Raw genomic sequence first — 16,118 nt, forward strand, 5'->3', positions numbered from 1 at the left:
TATAACCTATGTGAGAAAGAATATAGTGATTTGTTTAATATCTACGACTATATCTCATTAATAATTTAATTTTCAGCCGAGGGTCAATAAAAAACTATCTGCAAACCAATCATGGCCCCTGGGACGCACGTTTGACACTCCTGATGTTGCGAATCCAATACAATCTTCATCTTACCTAAACTTATTAGAAACGGTGATGCGGTGCAAACTACCAACCACAAATACTACTGATGCATGTTTGTCGACAACCACAATGTATTGTAGCCGGCATCCTCCAGTTGTTCACGATACAATATACTGAATGTGTTAGTACCATCAAAGTTGTTCAACAAAATATAAATAACCGTGAACCTATGAGGGGAAATATGTCATGACAGAGAAAGAGACACCATTTTTGGACACCAGTTGGCAGTCTTCTATTGGGTGTAGGGCAAAACCCACAACGGATCAGAAGGTGCAAACAAGCAGGAATTACCGACCAACTACCAACTAAAAAAGTACATTTAAACTGGGACACCTACGCCTTCAATAGTTGATCTGCTTCTGCTGACCTCCTTCAGTCTACTTTGGTGTTTCTTTGAAGGAAGACTTGATGTGTCAGCAGGACCACTGAGCTTGGAAGGCGATAATCAATACCAGGTCACACACTTTGCGTTCATGCATGCAAAAAGAGAGGAAACCAAAGCAAGACTCGACAGCAAACAACCTCCTTATCTGTGATTGTTGTTGAAGAGTCGTAACTTGAAGGTCATCCTCTCACCACATCCTCAAACACTCAAAGGCTTTTAGCCATTTAGTACTTTTTATGTTTCCCTTGATGGGCTTTCCGGTGAAGACCTCTGGGCTCCCTGGCCATCCCGACTCACAAAACAACAACTCACATGAACTTCAAGTTTGCGGCTGCGGCATTCTTCAAAGGCCGACATCCGTCTGCATCTTTTTATCTTTGTGGGTCACATGACAAATATCTGTCTTGTGAGACGATCTGAGACGATTGATTTGAAGTTGTGCCATCAGAAAAGTCACATTTATACCATAAGTCTTCACAGTCAAGTGCTTCCCGCTACACAACACTCCAGGACAGACGAGGTTGCAAACGACACTGAATACCGTGATTATCAAGGTATGAAAGGACAAAGATGGACAAGCAACAATGAAAACCAAATTCAAACTCTGATGTTATTGCTCTGATGTCACCTCTGGTGGCTTATTTCCATGCTATGATATGATGTGATGCATTTAGCACAGTTACAGTATAATACACTGGAACCCATTAAGTCAAATACAAACCGTTATTGTCCCTACAGGAAATAATGGAAAAAGAAATTATCTGTTCCAAGGTCAAACTTCCACCATCATAAAACCTTGATTAACTCCATAGGCAACGTTCTACATAACAACATTCTAAACTGCCACAAAAATGTTAAGTTCAACATTGAAGGTCTCAAGTAAAGACCTGCAAGTCCAAGCCAAGTCTCAAGTCAAGAAGACAAGACAGGTCAGTCAAGTCCCAAGTCATGCGCTGTTTAGTGTTTCCCAAATAAAATGCAATTTTAATAATGCAACAATCAAATAAAATTAAAAAATACAATTATTGCATTTTGAATTGTTTTGAATTGATTATTTTTAAAATGAAATAAGACCAGCGTGAGTAAGCGGGTTCCACTGTATTATTTGTTTATTCAGTGTTATTCACGGCATTAATAACAGACAGATTAGTGGCTGATTATATTGAGCATAAACAACCGTCAGGTGATCCACTTGACGATGGGAATCAAGCTAACCTCCACACGGGTAACAAAAGCTTCCTTTGTCCCGCCCCCCCTTGTCCCGATAGGAATTCAGTGCACCCCTCAGCCCGTGTCCTGTTTGGAAAGCTGCTTAAGTCCTTCGAAGCCACAAGGAGCCTTCAAGGAAATGAGGAGAGGCTAATCGCTGCTGCTGAAGCCTCCAGCAGGGCGACTTCCTGAGAGTGCCAACATACTAATTACTCGAGATACCTGTCACGTTTTTATGGTCTAAACACAGCCAGCTGGCTGATTAGATAGAATTTTTATTGTCCGATAATTTGTGTCATTGGTGTTTTGTTTCCTTCAAACCAGGAAATGTTCAGTTTAATTCATGGCATTAGCAGCACAAAACACGTGTACAGTACTTAAGAGAGACAAGTTGCAGACGGCTGTTTGGGACAAATCACTCTTTGTTGCTACAAGCTGTGACTGTCTACGTTTTTTAAAAGCTCACGTGAACCTTCTTGGATGTGGCGGGGTGAGTCTCAGTTCTTCCGATGAAGAATGTCAAACGTTTGAATGAGGGGAAAGACCTCACGAATTTCCATTCACACACATGCACAAACGTTGACGCGTCTGGTCGCATGGTGTACTGTTGCTGCTGCCGGTGATGAGGTTGTTTCCAGCCACATAACAACAATACAACTTAGAGAGGACTTTAAGACAGGGAAAATGACTGCTGATGCCACATTACAGGAAATTAATGTAGCGGGAATCACACCTCCTGACACTTGGCCAGTCAGATAAGACTGCATTAGTAATCCAAGCCAGACTGGGCGATCTTGCAATTGCTTTCTGGCCTGCAGCTTCGGAAATAATCATAAAGCATAGTACATAGTATGTGAAAGAGTTACGACCACCCATGGAGTAATGGGCTCTACACACGGGGGGCGACAAAACAACTGCATTGGTGAACATTTGCCATGCCAATCACCGACGTACTCACTTCCAGAGCGAATTACGAGTCTCCCACGGTTTTGATTGGCTCTCAGATTTGGAGGGAATTTTGGGGTCTCAAAGTAGCGTTTGGTGTTGAGTACTGTTGCTAGTAGCGAAGATAAACTTACATAAATGTTCGTGTAAACTAATGTAAACTTACCTGATATGTTTATGCTGGTGCCAACAAGTACTCATGCCGCTGCTTTTTTGATTATATCTCTATATTATTTTTTAGAAAAGTAGCTCCAGGAAATCAGACACAGCAAGTGTTATTTTTTCCTCCATGTTTACCTGTGACAGAGTACTGAATAGCATCCTGTCCGCTGATTGGTCAGTCAATTAAGCTCTTGCTGATTGGGCCTCATCAGTGTGACAGCGGTGAAAAGTGTTTAAACTTTCTGGGATCACAAGCCAGAGTGTGCACGATGACATGCACAAGCACAAAATTGAACATGCACGAATTTCACGTGCCGCTTGGCAGCACGGAGACTTGCAATAGTTGCCCTGTTACGCAGGTTCCATTGAAAATGAATGGAATAGCAGCGACGTCGCCTCCCATGCCCATAAGTCTTCTACTACGCTCCACACAAAAGGGCGAAAATTTGTCAAAACATGCAGTTCTCATGTCGTGCCTGTGCTATTACTTTTCTGACAAATACACCACACGGTGGCACTGTTATTAGAGTTGAACCCCATAAATCGGATTGACTTGAAATTCCTCACGTCGCTCAAAACACTCTATAAAAACACCCACTGTAACTTTAAGGTGTTTAGCGGAATCAGCATATAATTTGCTACACACCTTTAGGAGACTGACAAGCATATGTGTGAAACATTTTAAGCACGATTGCTCAAAGACTTTTGACCACAACTCATAGGGGGCACCACAAATGTCATTTACAGTCATGTGAAAAAATTAGGACACCATGAGATGTCCTACATGTACTGTGTGTGGCGAGTGGATGTTCAGGAACATTGAAACATTCCCAATCTATCGAGGAAATCCTTGGAGCCAGGCGCTCTATAGTGATAGCATGTCAATACACACAGGAAGGCCCAATTCCCTACCCACTCACAGACAGGAGCACACTTCTCTCAAGCCCAGTGGTCCCTGGAGGTCCGGTGTGTGTCTGTGTGTGTGTAAAATGTATGATTGCGTGTGGGCCAATGAAATCATCATGCATGCAAAGCAGACCACCTACAAACAGAATTTCAGTGAAGCATAGACACATGTACTTCACGTCCGGGTCCACCCACGTCCTGCACTTGACCTGAGGAAGCGTTGCCACAACAATACTCGCACTCTTGAGCTACAAACTGTGAGGCATGAAATATGTGGCAGAGGTCAGCAGGAGGACTTAAGCATTAGGAACAGGGTGTGGAATGCAAACCCCAGCCGCCTTGTTGAAAACAGATGTGTGAACGCAAGCAAGATGGCGTCTCAACCGTCGGGTCTTTTGCTGGACCGGGCCATGCTGACTCAGCTGAGTGTTGCTCCGCTAACACGGACCACACCTGTGTGATTGATTTCAACACGCTACATACACCACGTGCCCTCTGAGATGCTGCGAAAGCCTCAGGAATATTTAAATTAAAAATCTGAGAGTCTGCAAAATACATTTAGAAACAGATTTTTCCCTGAGGAGTCAGGCAGCAATTGTGTCTGCCCTCTTAATCTCGCCCCCGCCTGGTCCTAAACAAGCTGACTGGAGTCAAAGGCTTTGGCGCCAAATTCCTGCTGAGAATGAAACTGACTCATCAAGACAAACTGTCAGTTGCTCTGGGACAATGGCAGTGCAATACAGGGGTCTCATCTACAGTATAAACATGTGCGTGGAAATCTGACGAAACACTTCCGTACGCTAGAAGCCCAAAATGTGTGTACGAACAAACATTTTCAGACATAAATCTATAAATCTACAGGGTCGTCTTTGATTCCAGTATTAGAATAATGTTAGAACAAGAATATGGGTTTTCATGGCAAATTGCTTGCTAAACAACAATCGTTGTCTGTTGTCTTCAGCTCTGTGCAGTGTGCAAACAGCAAGCTGATAGGTGTCAGTGGCTATCACTGCAAGTAAGACATATCATACTCCTCACAACACAATATCAGTGAATGTTATTATTGTTGTGAATATGTCACTTGAGTGCACTCATGGCTGTGCTTGTTTGCACCTGGATGCCAGTGTCACCCGTAAGTGTTCTCGAACTGAATTGTCAGCAAAACATGGCTTGCTGTCACTCGTCTTTCTAGCCTATCTTGCAGTGCAGTGTTTTCCATGTATTTTAGTCTGCATACTATACTCGGACGGAACGGTGATGATGATACTTCGGGACTGCTGCCACAGCTATCAATCTATTTGCAGTCACCATATGGTGACGAGCACATACTATATAGAATATTACATTAGATTGACAAATGATATCCGTCAGTGTCATGTAAAATAGCAACGCTTTCCACAAATGTTTTTTAGGTAATAAAGGCATGATGGGTAATGCAATGACGGATAAATTATTTCTAACATATGACTTCACTTCACCACTTACTATGTTCGGCACCTTTTTGCCATGTCTCCAAAAAGCGGCAAAGTTGGTGTGCACAGTCCCATGTCAGGTTGTGTTTTTATAGATCACACACTTTGCGTGGAAAACAGTATATGCAACTTTTTGGCCCTGTTGTGTGCGTATACGCAAGCTTTATAGATGACACCAAGTATACAGGCCCTGGGTCCTGCCTAAGGACTGGACTCTGGAGCCAGGATGCTAACATGTCAGTTAAAAACGAAGGCAACATTGCTGGTATCCACACTGCAATTAAGCCTGCAAGACTTGGCTTAATGACACACAAAAGACCAAACTATGGGAACTGGTTGAGGAACCCAGAACTTTTGAATAGTAATAGCGCTGTCATAAATTGAACAGAAAATATACAAAACTTCACAACTGAAATAAGAGTTTACCTATTTAGGATATTTTTTGTGGTCATTATCATGCAGCCACTTGTTGCTAGGCAAGGGGTCAATCATAACTCCCCAGAGGGTAATTCATTCAAATTGGTCAGTCGCGGCCACTACGCTGTTGGAATGCCAAACTTAAGAGGCAACGCTGTGCTCTGTATTAAATAGGAAATGAAAAGCTGATGATGACAACTTATCATACTTGTCAACATTTGCATTTAAAAATAATATACATCATCACACATGTCAATCATTTGAGGAAATGAGCCACAGTTTTGTTGTTAGGCTATGTGTTGTATCGCATCTTCCCAGGCAGCCTTGTGTGATGTTCCTGAAAGTGGCACCACGGGGGGCTGATGGCACACAAAATAGGAGGGACGCGTTCAAGTTACAGCCTCATCAATGATTCAGCGGGACGAGACGTCAACAACAAACAGCAACAGGATCCAGAGCAGCAACATGAGCATAAATGCACAAAAGCACACGTCTGCGCTGCACCAGCATGAAGAGTATGTTACATTGTACACACACGCACACAAATATGTTGTGTCAATATCATGCAATAGTACTAGCAGTAGTGATGGTAGTTTTAGTACAGCACATACCCACCTATTTGCGATTCAGCATTCGCTCCCCTGCATGTTCATGGATTTTTCTCTTCTTTGAAATATAAATAAGTACTTCATTCATTTTTTAATAGTAACTTAAATTCAAAGTGGTTTGATGGCACTATCTGCAGGGGGAAAAAAAGAGCGCTGCAGCTATGAATCCAGCAGAGAGCTCTATCTCACAAATCAATTCTTAACTTAACATTTTCCAGCAAGAAGATGCTTTGACAAGACATGATGTGTCTGCAGTTTTGTGTATTTACAAAACTACATGTTTTGTAAATACAATACTATGTCTGTAAGTATGTCTGCAATTGTTTCTTAATGTGTAAAATTGAATTTAACATGCGTTTAACCACCGTGAGAGGCATATTATATAGTTTATCAAAAAATAGGTATTTTTAGGGCATTTTATGGGTGTGTCTCTTATTTGTGTTTTTTGCAAAAACTATCTACTGTTTTAGTAGTACAGTCTCCCCTTGTTTATCACGGTTAATTCGTTCCAGACCCGACCGCGATAAGTGAATTTCTGTTAAGTAGGAGTCAATATTAATAAACAGAATATTTTCATAGTTAAAGCATAGAAAACCTGTTTATGACTGTTTACACTCCTATTGTTCTTCGTTTACACCACATACGGAATCACTACCGAGCTACCTAGTTAGCCTCTCCAATTTACTTATTCTAAACTAAGAAAGTGTTTGTGGATGAGGGACAAAGTAGCCACAAACTTACCACTTCCACACGGATTTGGAAGGGAACTTTTTTTTCACTTTTTCATGTCGGACATGCTATGGCTGACTTAATTCAGACTGAAGGTAATATAATATAATGTCATGTCCCGTCAATATTTTTGGACTAATAATAGTGCTTAGCCAACCACAAAACAGCAATTATTAATGAATAAATTTTTGAAATACCGCGATAAAGCTAGGGAGTGATGATCGAACTGCGATGCAGCGAGGAACGACTGTAGCACTGATATGAGCAAATCATTGCTAAAAGAAGCATACAGTCACCAATGAAACCTCGTCATTGTGTGTGTTGTGATTGAGGTCAACATGTGTCAACACGTCATGTGTATTGTTGACCATGCTTTCTGCACGCATGAAACATCTCGCTGTGTACTTAAAATGTTCTTTGCCCGCAGGCGGGTGTTTTTCCCCTCCTCTTTCGTCAGGGTTTGTGGGAAATCACTAGAGTTTCAATGATTCCATCACTTTTCAAATGCAGGAAACAACCTTAAACAAGCACGACTGAGCTACAAGTTTTGATGTCCAACACGAATCCCACAAACAGGACCACAACACAAATATTTCTTCTTCTCCCTTATTCACATCATTGAAAGTTTCGTGTGTGAACAAACTTCAGCTGTTGGAGGTGTACATCTCCAGAGAATGACCTCACAGTCTGACACGCCCAAACACACAAAGGTAAGCAGGAAAGAATGTTCATTTTATCACCGTCACAGTTCCTAGCTGAGAACATGTTTCATGTTAATAGGTGATTCTGGGAATTTCCAAAGGGAGTTGGAAAGCTGTGGTGGGAATTGTTACTTGCACATGAATGTAAAAAAACAAAAAGAATGAACAGACTGACGAGAGTACTTCTAAAGATTTGTCAGTATTTCAAAATAATTGTGAGGAATAATGGAAATAATCTCTTCCAGAGTCAAACTGTGACATTCTCTAAACACCCCTTGTAGAGGCTGCTTCGTTTTTTGGGATGATGAAAATTTTGGTTGAATTCCAAATCGTACGACCTCAAGTGCATCTCGTTTCACTACCTTTGCAAATCTTCTACAGGAAGCAGTACAACACAGGCTTTATGACCGCCTATTTCAGTAATTCCCAACCACCGTGCTGCAGCACAAACAATCTTATTTCCCTTCATTGGCCCTGTATACTGTATCTTTGTTCATCTACTGTACTTATGCCAGCAATACACAGTGAGAGGCAGAACAAATAAATGCTAGGTGGCAGAAGGTACATAATTAACCTGTGCATCCATCTGCTGCCATTCATTCAACAAAATAAATCATGGCACGCATGGTGGTGTGAGAGTTTTCTCTTGTAAAATACGTGCCTTGGCTCAATAAGGTTGGGAAACACTGGTCTATTTAACCATTGAATGAATTCATATATTCTTTACCTGCTGCATGGGTGAGGATTAGAGTAGTGCAGCAATCACAGGAAATTAACCACGGGGAAAAAACACCCCTTTCATTTTTTTTCCTCTTCTCTATGATGTAGAAAAATAAGGCCGTGAAAACATGCCCACCGCCTGACCCACTTTCAAAGATACAATCTGCCTCTGTTAACTTTCAGCCTGTTTATCAGCCAGACCCCTCGCACACCGCACCGTTTTTTCATTAAATACCAAGAAGTAGTGTTTATGAAGCTATAGTAAAAATATCTGGTATATTTAACGGCTTGATAAAGTGAATATCAACCTTCTGTCTCATTAAATAATGAGCTAATGGCTGGACGAGTAATAAACATAGTGCTTTATGGGGTGTTAAATGACATCCTGAGGACACAGCGGCATACAGCACATTTAGCATCTTTCTGCTAAATCTCATTTCCAACAACATCGCTCAGACATATGCCCAGTCTGACAGCCATCACGTTCACGTTACAATCTTAGGGTGCTTTCACATCTATCATTCATTTTGTCCGCTCAAAACGTTGTGCGTTTCTGTTTCAGTAAAATGCTAAATGCATCTCAACAAACCACGTGACGCCGCTTTTATCTCTTATTGGTCGCGAGAATGTAAAGCAGGAAGAGGGTTTCGCGCACAAAAATGTCCTTTCTTACCAACTTTAATAATGATACTGAAAATCAAATAAGTTAAAGTACACCAGCAAACAGCAGAGGTGGGAAAAAGTCAGTATTTTGCGAGTCGCAAGTAAGTTTCAAATCTTCTCAAGTCACGTCTTAAGGCAAGACAAGACAGGTCACGTGAAGTCCAAGTCGGTTTGGAATTTGAGTCCTTACAAGTCATAAGCACTGTTTACTTTTTAGTGTCTATTAAATTTGACACAATGAATGCAATTAGAATTTTTTGTTTTTTAAATAAAATAAACCAGTATGACAGGACTTAGTCACAGAAAAAGAGTGCTGACATAGCATTGAGGATTTAGTCCGTTCAAACCAGTAAAACAACAAATTAACTTCTGAAGAGATTCATCAGACAAAAGTCTGAGTCAAATCCAAGTCATTAATGTCCAAGTCCAAGTCGAAATGCAAATTATTTATTGATATTATGAAATTGATATTATGAAGTCATCAAAATTGTGACTCAAATCTGACTGGAGTCCTCGTTGCATGCTCGAGTCCACACCTCCGGCAATTGCAATTTAATAGTACGTTCCAAACGCAGCTGCTATCACGCTAACAGCGTACGTACGTAACCAATTAAGGGCCTGTTTACTTTCTTTAAATAAAAATTGCTCATTTACACAAGGTTTTTTTTTGTAAATATGCAAATATTTAAAAATGGTTGTCAAAGGACATATGCAAGTACGTCACATCTACACAAAATAATGAGCTTGATTACTTCTCAAGTTAAGTGTCCATTCACTGTGGCACACTCCCACACACATGGCAATAAAATATTAAAAATATGCATTTGGATAAGCCTGGGACATGTGCAACAGATTTGCAAGATAATTATCTTGTAAATAGGCCCAAAAGGCCTAAAACTGCTTGTGTGAAGGCACCATTAGGTGGGTCAAACACTCGCTGTATTTTGTGCACAAACTTCAACTGTATTAAATATTCTAACATGACCTTGATCCATTCATTCATGGACAACAGTAAGGCAGCATCCCAGTGAGGCCAGGCGGACTGTGTATGTATGTATGTATGTGTGTGTGTGTGTGTGTGTGAGCGTTGGTAAACTCAGAGCTTCCATTAAGACATCAGAGTATCTCCGCGCTCCCCTCTGACACCATCAGCTCCAGTTTCCTCCCTGAAATTGACACTCCCAACTCGGGAACAGAACAGAGGAAAGAGATACAGACGTTACTGACGTTACCCCGCCCTGTTCTCATCCAAAAGCGCTCTGCAGACACTCTGGCAAGGGACGCATCACCACTTTTTAAAGCATTGTGGGACTAATAACTACACGACAGCATCGCTTATTTGCATTCTCCCAAGAGTTAAGTCAGTGTTGTCATCTGCACATTTATGCTGACGGAGATGAAAGTGTACCAAAAAAGTTGCACGGCGGAAACCGCTGCAAGTCTTTTTCTTGGACCACCATTGCTCAGAAGGCAACAAAAAGCTCTATTCACTATAGTTTAGTTATGAACAATTCTACATTAGCTATGCCTGCAGAGTCTAATGAGACACAACATAAATAAAATCAGCCTTTACTAGGAAACAAAATGCTACTTTTTGTGAAGGTATGATCTATTTAGATTGTGCTAGTAAGTGCATCCACGCTTTAAGCAAAACAGTGCTTCTCACTAGTACCGTCAAGGCCAAAAAAATTGTCATTCCAAAGATGACATTGTTTTTGGCCATGCCTGTATGGAATACAACTAAATCAGTCTAATTTATACAGCTAGGGCCAAAAACAATGGCATTTTCGGCATGCCAATATTGTTGGCCATACCTGTACAGTATATGAACAAATGTATATTCAGCAGAGTTACATTTGCTGGTCTAGACAATTTTCATGTTATACTCCCACATTTTAATGATTACTTGCCTTCATATTTAAAAGTATCAACTTACATTGCTAATGGAGATTATTTAATTGAGGTACTATTATCATACATTCTGTATATATTCAATACCGCAAAATGTTTCTGTCGATTTTACTCCTTTACTGACTGATTTATTGCAAGGTTTCCCATGCATTCATTTATCTGTATCATCCAGTAGATGTCATTGTAACTCTGCATGGCCTGCACTTCAGCAGCAGCCAACAACTTGTTTAACACGGTGAGTGCAAATGACAGTTAGTCAGCAAACAGAAGGACAGTCTTACTCATGGTGCACACCTAAAAAGAAACAGCACACGTAACAGGTAAGTTAACTCAAAACAACCATGAACTCTTATTTAATGTGGGTAACAACGACTAACAAGGCACAATACAAAGATGGAACTTTGAACTGTTTTAATTGTCATTTACGAAGTGCTCGCAAAGCATGCTGGGTAGTCCAGCAGTGTCTACAATAGTGACGCTACAATATACTATAGAGATTGGGCCTACAATAGAGATTTTAATTTTATCGCCCTATCAAGATACGCCTTTTGCAGACAGAATCAGGCCGTGTCTTACAAAATTGACAGAGACAAGCTTTAACAAGCTGTGCGGCTAAAGTATGTCGTTCTACGGTGCGGAGCCGCTCCTCTAAGTTACTCACCCTCGCCTCCATGGCGGCAAATAAACAAAAAAAAAATTCTTACAGTTATCATTATGACAGGAGGACTGGAGGAATAGCCGAGCAAGCAACACACCGAGCAGGAGAAGACAAAGAAGCCATGCTAACTGCTAAGCTGTCGTGAATGTAAAGTAGCGAAGAATAGAAAGAAGAATAGGTGCTGAGCGCACTTTAACAGAAGTCCAGCTGGAACTGCGTTACAGTCTGCACTGTGCTATGAACTTAGCAAGTAGATTAATTAAAGTCAACTACACTGTGAGCGCACACGTCTGAAAACTGGAAATGTATATGAAGGTTAATTTGTATCTTTATTATCCAAGCTTTTTGTAGACACTAAATTTACACACATAAATTCAAATGTTCCAAAACTGACATTAAAACTGAATCAATTGTGTCTCAGAGGCAGCCAATCAGGTGTAAAGTGCATAGTCATGTGACACGGGTGTTCCGAAACCCGGACGTGTATGTTTTGAAATATCAAAATTGTTTGCACTGATTTTTTTTTTTTTTAACTGAATTTCTATAAACTGAATTTTTAAACACACACAATTTGCTTTTTTGTGTGTGTGTAAAAAAAAATTCTGTTCACAAAACTGAAGTGCAAAAAATCCAGTTGGATAAATTCAGAGTCTAACAAAATCTTTGGTGATAAAGAAGCACAAACGTCAGCAGCCAAAGGAGGAGCCTTTGTAACCTGTAGCCTGTTTTCAAATGCTTCTATCGTAATTTACATGCAAATTAGTTGTCCCACCGCCACAATTAAACAGCAGACCTATGGGAAACCCAGCATAGATTGATTGATTTATTCTTTATGACTGAATAAATACACGTCGTTATATTTTTCATTTACTATTAAAACATTGGTAAAATGGAAGACATTGAACACAGACTGCTGTAACACAAAGAAGGGGTAGGATTAAAAAAGCTTTTGCTTCTTCCTACTCACTTTCGACTATGTTGAATGGTGTCACTGTAAACATGTGACCTGTGTAACTTTGTATGAAATAATCAATGCAATATTCCCTGATTACTCCACATATTGACATGCAATAGAGCCTGGGGCGTCCTGATGGAGGAGCAGCAGATGGAGTTTACATTCTCCCACAAGGCAAAAAGGGAAGCAAGTATGATGGCTATCTAGCATTAAAACTTAGCAAATCAAGCCTCTCCAAATGGGACAGGCTGGAGGAAGGGGGCCAACAATGAGATGGGAGATAGAAGGAGGCTGAAGGGGGGAAGTCATTAAGCGGCAATCAAGCTTTTTAGACAGCACACTGCTTGCTTGCTGCCTTCCTTCCTTATCAGGCAATGTTCCTTCTGCAGCTCACCGCCTGGCCTGCTGACAGGTCAGCATGCAGGCTGGAGGAGGTAATGTAAAGTAATACCTGCAAGTCTGCAACCATGGAACAGTCACACGCATAGGAAACAACAAAAAAAAAGAAAAAAAGACTACAAACAGGTGCATGGCTGTACGGCAGCAGGAGACAAAGATATGCTGCTGCAGCAATAAAAAATAAAAAAACGAAGAGCCCCCTCAGTCATAACTTCAAGCCGGGACAATCACATAATGAGCTAGCCCTTCTTAATCATTGTGGCACGCTGGACTACAAAGACGGCTATCTGCAAAGGAGCTAAAGCAGCTCAGGCATGACTTTTACAACATAAATGAGCGTGTGAAGGAATATGGACTCACTGTGAATTCAATGACGGTTTATTTCCTGCTAGATGAGCGTCTTCACCAACTTGCTAGCAAGCTAGCTGACCGGCACATGAACCAAAAATTGAATTTATCCCTTCTGGACTTGATGAACACATAAAAAAGGACAAAGCAAAAAAATGGAAGAAATTACAGCCTGGAGATTGTGAGGAGTTCTGAGCGATAAACGTGCTCGGTGGAGGAAGAGAATATCCAGTGAATGACAGCCTCTCCACGGCGTCCTTTGTTGTGAGCCCTCCAACGTAAACACACACTGACCCCATCCTCGTCCGCTACGGCACCGCGGGGCGGGACCGAGAGCGTAAAAACGTCATGATGTCATGAAAGCAAGCACAGCACTCTGGGAAGTGTAGTTCTCGCCAATGGCCACTTGAGGAGCCAATTATGGCAAGGCTCACTTGCTCACTTGTTTACAATGAAATGTAGCATGAAGGTCATTACTGTATTTTACATATACTTGTTTAAAACGTTTATAAACTAACACCGCATAAGATAAGAGAATACACAAAAAATTGTTAAAAATACAACAATGTTGGCTCACCGTGTGTCCACATATTTATATGGATTCAAAAAATTTTAATATTTTGTGTTTACATTTGCAAGGTTTCTCCACTGATGCTTTTATTGGTAATATGAAAACAGATTTACGGAACTGAGTCAGTGATAAACCTTCCTTAAACAGGACAGGCCTATTGAACTAAATTGCTCTAGGGGCCACATTTTTATCAAGCAAGGACCAGGGAGAGCAACACGATGTCATTTCAAAGCTCTGCCGTATCTTCAAATGACAGAACACAAGTTTCTTCTATATATCAGGAGCGTTCAAGCGCTAGTCAAAGGTCCTCGAAATGACAAGCACACTCTGCTCTTTTAAGGAACCTACAGCAAAAAAATGCCTGCTCTTTTTCAGGCCTACTAGCAAAAATGTCAGTCAAAGATCCTCGATATGACAGAGCGCTCTGCTGTCTTCGAGGACCTACTGCAAAAATGCTAGTCAAAGGTCCTCTATATGACAGGAGCACTGTTAAAACATTGTTTTTAGGAACCCACTGCAATAAACACTTGCTGTTTTTGAGGACCTCCTGCAAAAGTGCTAGTCAAAGATTCTCTACAGGACAGGAGCACGCTGTTGTTTTTAAACATAAAAAAACACTAGTCAAAGGTTCTCTATGACAAGAGCACACTGCTGTTTTTAGGAACCCATTGCAGAAAAACACATGCTGTTTTTGAGGAGGCACAGCAAACACGGTATTCAAAGATCGTCTATACAACAGAGCGCTCTGATGGACGTATCAGACCAACTGCAAAAACGCTAAAGATTCAAGAGCATTGTGATGTTTTTGAGGACCTACTGCAGAAATGCTTGTCAAAGATCCTCAATGTGACACGAACACTGCAATTTTGAGGACCTACTGCAAAAATGCTTGTCAAACATCCTTTATTTGACAGAGCTCTTTGCCGTTTTTAAGCACCTCCTGCAAATATGCTAGTCAAAGATACTCTGTATGACAGGAGCGCTCTGCTGTTTTTAATAACCTATTGCCAAAAAAAACCCCAATGACAAGAGCACCCTGCTATTTTTAGGAACCACCTGCAAAAAACACTTGCTCTTTTTGGGAACCTACTGCAAAAATGGTTGTCACAGATCCTGTATGTGTCAGGAGCACTCTGTTGTTTTTATGAAACTACTGCAAAAAAACACTTGCTGCTTTTGAGGACCTCCTGCAAAAATGTTAGTCAAAGATCCTCAATATGAGAGGAGTGTTCTGCAATTTTTTTGTGACCTACTCCAAAAATGTTAGACAAAGATCTTTTATATGACAGAAGCACTTTTACAACTTTTAGAAGGTAAACATCAGAAATGCAAAAATGTCTTTCACACATGAATGTGAGCCCAAAGTAAAAATAAGAAGTGTTTTTTAAAGCCTTTGTCACAAAGGTACACATTAAGCTTAAGTTGGACGTCACTGGAAACATGGCTTGATGCTACTGTGTGTTTGTTGTGTAACGCTTTAAGGCTGCCACTCAAGTCTAAATGGAGTGTGATCAGATAATGATGTCCTTGTGTGGAAAGTCGACAATCAAAGCATGGATTTCACACAGCAGCGTTGCACAAGTTAGCTGAGCAATGCAGCCCTCACACGTGCAACATGTGATTAGTTCGTGACACAAGAGCAAATGTGGCACCTGCTGTTGAGACCAAAACTCACAAAAGCGGACACATGATGACACTCACCTCCAAGAAGCAGTCAGTCACTCTCAGATGCGCACTGCTGCAAAAAAACATTTTTAATACATTTCCATACGCCTTTGCAGGAACTTTCCATGCAAACTTTGCCTGTGGAATTTTCAAATGAATAATTCAAACTATCCATCAATCAATCCATTTTCTATGCGGCTTATCTCCACTAGGGTCGCGTGGGTATGCTGAAGCCTATCCCAGCTGACTTTGCGAGAGAGGCGAGGTACACCCTGGACTGGTCGCCAGCCAATATAACTCAAATTTAAATAAATAAATACATTTTATGATAATTAATGGGAATTTAAAGGAGCAAATTACAAGAATACACATTTTAAATATAATTGCACTCATCTCTTCAGTTTATTTAACTCATCAACAAAAAAAAACTTAATGTTGAAAAAAAAAAAATAACATAAAAGCATCTGTGCATGCCAAGGGGGCAGCCATCACGCCAAGGGGATTGTGTCC

The 16,118-nt window shown here is 40.8% G+C and overlaps 1 protein-coding gene across 3 annotated transcripts in view; it reads right to left on the reverse strand.

The window, feature by feature from the left end:
* The window catches only part of peli1b (pellino E3 ubiquitin protein ligase 1b), a 38,748-nt gene extending 25,084 nt beyond the window's left edge, over window positions 1–13,664 (reverse strand). For all 3 annotated transcript variants that reach the window (XM_054798272.1, XM_054798273.1, XM_054798270.1), the window contains exon 1: window positions 13,385–13,664. The gene's annotated coding sequence lies outside the window, so the exon portion shown is untranslated. The remainder of the gene's footprint in view (window positions 1–13,384) is intronic.
* Window positions 13,665–16,118: the final 2,454 nt, after the last annotated feature.

Source organism: Dunckerocampus dactyliophorus, chromosome 14 (genome assembly GCF_027744805.1).
Source record: "Dunckerocampus dactyliophorus isolate RoL2022-P2 chromosome 14, RoL_Ddac_1.1, whole genome shotgun sequence".
In the NCBI taxonomy this organism is placed as follows: domain Eukaryota; kingdom Metazoa; phylum Chordata; class Actinopteri; order Syngnathiformes; family Syngnathidae; genus Dunckerocampus; species Dunckerocampus dactyliophorus.